General features: G+C 38.5%; 1 pseudogene; it reads left to right on the top strand.

The window, feature by feature from the left end:
• Positions 1-1,741: 1,741 nt before the first annotated feature.
• On the top strand, positions 1,742-2,235 carry LOC136376516 (myosin regulatory light chain 12B pseudogene; annotated as a pseudogene).
• The last annotated feature ends 3,582 nt before the right edge of the window (positions 2,236-5,817 follow it).

Genomic DNA, 5,817 nt, shown 5'->3' with positions numbered 1-5,817 from the left:
CAACCTTATGGTAGTGTGTTTTCTTTCCTTCCTCCAACTGGCTCATATCTGCAGGCTTGGATCATCTAATCTGAGTGATATGTGTACATTAAAATTCCTTTGGAAAGAAAATCACATGCTGATTGGGCCTCAGCTCATAGAGCTCCCCTGTTCAGCTAGACAATAATTATTTCTGTTTAGAGTCATTCAATTGACAGTATCCCAAAGGCATTATTGTAATGAGTTCAAGCTGCTGTGGTATAGACTGCCCTTTCACACAGGTGATCTCATTGGATCCTCAGAGCAAGCTTATAAAAAAGCCTCTGATCTACATTTATGAAGAGAAAACTGGGGTTTAAAAAAAAGACGTGTGTAATTTGTCATTGTGATGGGTACTCCGTGGGGGCACTCAGCTCCCACAGCTGGTTCCCTTCAACTGATAGCCACATTAAAGAAAAATAGAATAAAACAGTCAAAATCCAAACACCAAATTAAAATTCTTTAGGCCCCTGACAAAGAATATAGTTTTCAATGAATGCTATTTAACTCTTATCTCTCTGTTAAAGGAAGTTATAGTTATGGAAAATTGCTTGAAGTGTATGGAAGTCCATCCATCTCTCTAGCATTTTCTAAAAAGGATTGCTTGGATTTTATGCAAGATGTTAATAGGTGTTACATGAAAAATGGGTATGTTCAACTAATGAGGGAAAACACTGAGTTAAAGTTGCTCCTAGAAATTACTCAGAGAGTTGCTTTTAATAGGCGAATGTGCATGAATCTATAAGAAGATATCATATGCAAACTTATTTGACCTCTATTAATGTCTAATGGGTTACCAGTGCTCTGTGAAATATAATTTGGGCAACAGTGATGGGTAGGAAATGGTTTTCTATCAAAACTCCCACTAATTATTAATGGAAGAAAGTAAGTTCAGGGCTGCTAAGTATAAAGCAAGTTTTTGAGAGAAATAGAAAACATTTATTTTCCTTCAAAATTAGTAACAAAGATCATAAAACTATATGAGTGAGAAGGTGAACCAGTGTTTATTGGATACTTACTCCATGTTGGCTGTTTCACATACTTTATCTTAGGTAATTTTGACAAGTCTGGGGTAGGCTTCATTTCCCCACTTTCACAGGTAAGGGAATTGAAGCTTAGAGGGAATAATAATTTGCTCAAAGTCCACAGTACTTGGAAGTGAGGAATAGAACTTGAATCCCTGTCTGTGCTATCTGAAGCCTGTACTTTTCTCTATATCACTTTTCTTTTTAAAAAATTTACTTATTTATCATTATTTTTTAGGTGAGAGAAGGGGTTATAGTGAGGCAGACTCCTACATGTGCTCCAGAATCCACCTGGCAACCCTGTCTGAGAGCGATGCTCAAGTACCAAGCTAGTTTTAGTGCCTGAGGATGACCTGCTGGGACCAACCAAGCTATCCTTCATGCCTGGGGCCACACTCAAACCATTCGAGCCACTGGCTGTGAAGGGTGGGGGTGGGGGGGGAGGAGGTGATGAGGAGAAAGAAAAGTAGATGGTTGCTTCTCATGTGTGCCTTGACCGGGAATCCAACCTGGGATGTCTATATGCCAGACTGATGCTCTATCCATTGAGCCACCAGCCAGGGCCTATATCACGTTTCAAACAAATTTTTAAAAAACATTTTTCAGTTCATGGCACAGCCCACTGTTTGTGGGGTCGCTCATCATCTCATGCAGGGCAGCATGGGTTATGCTGTCTGGTGGCAAATTAAGCAGCCACTATGTCCAGCAAAAAGGCAAACCCCAAGCCACCAAGAAGCACCCCCAAGTGGGCAACATCTAATGTGTTTGCCACATTTGAGCAGATTCAGAAGTTTAAAGAGGTTTTCAACATGATTGATCAGAACAGAGAAGGTTTCATTGACAAAGAAGATTTGCATAATATGCTTGCTTCTCTGGGAAAGAATCCAATGAATTCTTCATGCCATGATAATTGAGGCTCCAGGACCCATAAATTTCACCATGTTCCTCATGATGTTTCGTGAGAAGTTAACTGACACAAATCAGAAAGAATTTTGCTTGCTTTGATGAAGAAGCAACTGGCACCATTCATGAAGATTACCTAAGAGAGCTGCTGACCACAGTGGGAGGGAGGTTTACAGACAAGAAAGTGGAAGAGCTATACAGAGAAGCAACTATTGATAAAAATGGAAATTTCAATCACATTGAGTTCACAAACTTCCTTAAACATGGATCTAGAGATAGAGATGATTGAAAGAGCCCTGGTGGGCAGCTCACTTGATTAAAACATCATCCCAATATGCCAAGGTTGTGGGTTTAATCCCTGCATATATAAGTGAAACAATAAATCGGTCTCTCTCTTTCTTTCTCTCTCTCTTTCAAATCAGTAAATAAAACCTTTTAAAAGGTGATTGAAAGAACTTTAGCTAAAACCTTTCCCTGACACATCCATGCCTTCATAGACCTGTTGCATGCAACTTGGTTTCTTTCACAGCTTTGCTTCTTTGTTTTGATGTATTTATTAGATCTTAGCATTTGTATAATCAGAATGGGGGTGAGTTTGTAAATTGTGTTGAAAAAGAGATTTCCAATAAAAATCAATGAATCTGAAAATGTTTTTCAATTCTGGAAAGTTAAGGGAAAGAAATAGAGGAAAGATAAGGAAAGAAAATGAGAGAAGAAAGAGATAGAAAAAGAGCAAAAATGGTAAAAGCAGAAAGAACAATCAAGAGAGAAAGTCTTGCTTGTTTTGTTTTAAGATAGAGACATGGAGTGTACAGACACAGAAATAGATATGTATTTTTTTTAAATGAAATACAATCCCTAGAGTTTTGTACACAGAGATAGATACATAGAAGCTGCTGTTTGCACGAAGATATCCTTCCTTCTTTTAAAAGTGTAGGCTTTGGGGGAGGGATGTAAGCCTTTAAGGAGTGGCAAGAAATATTCAAAGTGATAAAAAGTAGGGACCTACAATCAAGATTACTCTACCCATGGCCCTGGCCAGTTGGCTCAGTGGTAGAGCATCAGCCTGGCGTGTGGGAGTCCCAGGTTCGATTCCTGGCCAGGGCACACAGGAGAAGCACCCATCTGCTTCTCCACCCCTCCCCCTCTCCTTCCTCTCTGTCTCTCTCTTCCCCTCCTGCAGCCAAGGCTCCACAGGAGCAAAGTTGGCCCGGGCGCTGAGGATGGCTCTATGGCCTCTGCCTCAGGCGCTAGAATGGCTCTGGTTGTGACAGAGCATCGCCCCCTGGTGGGCATGCCAGGTGGATCCCAGTCAGGCGCATGCGGGAGTCTGTCTGTCTGCCTCCTCGTTTCCAACTTCAGAAAAATACAAAAAGAAAAGAAAAGAAAAGAAAATTTATAAAAATTAAGGATTGCCTCATGCACCTCGTTAAAATGAGTCAAGGATTTGACTCAGTATATAAAACCAGTGGGGAATGTGATAAGGTTCCAGAGAACTGTAAAACTTAGTATTGGCAATGCCATTTTAAAGAGGAAAAGTCAGGCTTTCTGTCCTATCCTTTCTAAAAAAAAAAAAAAAAGATTACTCTACCCAGCAAAGCTATCATTTAGAATCAAAAGACATATAAAGAGCTTCTCAGACAAGAAAAAGCTAAAAGAATTCATCACCACCAAGCCAGTATTATGTAAAACGTTAAAGGGTCTTCTTTAAGAAGAAGAAAAGGAAAAAATATGAACAATAAAATGACAATAAATATATATATATGGTCTACCGGAAAGTTCTGTCCGTTTCTATCATAACAAGTTTCGACCCATAAACACATGTTTATTTGGCACATGTGTGCCTCTCTATTTTTATCACTTAATGTATACTTACTGACATAGCAAATTAACTAAAACAAAGTTGATTCACGTTAGTCTTATGTGTGAAGCGATAGTGTACCCATGGCTACTGATAAAGTTCATTTATGCCACTGTATTGTATACAAATTTCAACAAGGAAGAAATGCTACAGAAGCATGTAGAAATTTATTGAAAGTGTTTGGTGAAGGTACAGTTTCTGATAGGACATGCAGAAGATGGTTCGAAAAATTTAAAACAGGTGATTTAGACTTTTCTGGTAAGTCACGTTTTGGGCAACCATCTTTGATTGATGACGATGTTGTTAAGACCATGTTGGAGCAAGATCCTTTTCTGACAACATCGGAGATCGCAGAAAGGCTTAATTCAGCTCAGCAAACCATTTCAGACCATATTCGGAAGATAGGATTGGTGTGGAAATATATTATTTAATAAAATTTATTGACGGTAAGAAAAATTTGCATTTTGTTTTAATTCCAAAAATGGACAGAACTTTCCGGTATACATTATATGTATCTATCAACAATTGAATCTTAAAAAAAAAACACCAAAATAAGCAAGCAGAACAGAAACAGACTCACAGGTACAGAGAATATTTTTGACAGTTGCCAGATGTGAGGGGGGTCAAGGGTATCTGCGTCAGATGCCAAATTCTGTGCGTATGTGTGTGCGTGTGTGTGTGTGCATGTGCACACATATGTGGTATCTGCCTAAGGGAAGACTAATAAATTAGTCTTTTATTCCATTTGGTGTTATATAGACACAGAATTAGTCGAAGGAACTTCAAAGTTTTAAAATATGTCTCTTGCCATGGCCAGATGACTTGGTTGATTAGAGCATTGTCCCCATGCACTAAGGTTGTGATTTTGCTCCCTGGTCAGGGCACATACAGGAACAGGTTGACGTTTCTCTCTCTTCCTCTCTCTGTAAAGTCAATAAATTAAAAATAATGTTAATGTTTCATTTTTCTTAAAGTTGTTTTTGTTCCACATTTCAATGTTGTTTCGAGGCAGTAAAAAGTGAGCTCTTACTTTCATTTATGTTGCTGTAAAAAGTAGAGTGTGTTGTTTTAAATTAAATCAACAGTTCAATACTAAGGGAATTTTTTTTCTTTTTTTTTAAGGAAGTTTTTTTTCATGCCTTCTCTATTAGCTGTCGCTGTTTTCTCCTCCAGGATGGAAGGCACTGAGACTTGAAGAATAGACATCTTTTCTGTAACTTACAGACTTGATTGAAAAGGCACTGTGAATTATCCTTGCCTTGAATAAACCTTAATGATTCACTCGTTGGTGAATTAGAAACTATTGATTCATGTTCTGCTCCAGGAGATATTGCTTCTCTCTGCTAAGGGTGCATTATAGGGCTGGGTTTGGGTTTCTACTCTGACAACAGGCAGACGGTAGCCCACTTTTTAATCTAGGGTGCGTGAAAGTCTTTCTTAGTACTAGTAAGTAAAGTTTTGAAGCAGAGCTACATATATTTCCAAATCTTCCCTTCAAATGTTACCCAATTAGACCAAACTTTTCAGAGAAATGAGAAATTGTTCTTTTAAGAGAATATGTTCAAGACCTGCACTGTCCAACATGGAAGTTACTAGCCACAAATAACTGCTGAGCACTTGAAATATGTTCAGTTCAAACTGAGATGCTTTGTATATGTAAAATACACAGTATGAAAAAAGTGTAAAAGATGATACTGAAAATTATGATATTGATTACATATTGAAATGACAATATTTGGGATATATTGGGTTAAACCAGGGGTCTCAAACTCAACTCAGCATGTGGGCCGCAGAGCAAGATCACAGCCATTCAGCGGGGCCACACTAGGTCTACAAAAGGCAACTGTTACACAACACTTTTCTCACTGCAGTTGAAAACAAAAAAAAATCAGTACAACAAGCACAATCGTACATGCAGTTTACTCAGTGTCACAAAACGACCAGAAACTGTAGTTCGCATCACAACTGCTGTTAACTAAGCTAATATCTAGCTAGGATGCTAGAGAAATG

Source organism: Saccopteryx leptura, chromosome 6, assembly GCF_036850995.1.
Source record: "Saccopteryx leptura isolate mSacLep1 chromosome 6, mSacLep1_pri_phased_curated, whole genome shotgun sequence".
Classification (NCBI taxonomy): domain Eukaryota; kingdom Metazoa; phylum Chordata; class Mammalia; order Chiroptera; family Emballonuridae; genus Saccopteryx; species Saccopteryx leptura.
This window is presented reverse-complemented; position numbering and strand designations above follow the sequence as displayed.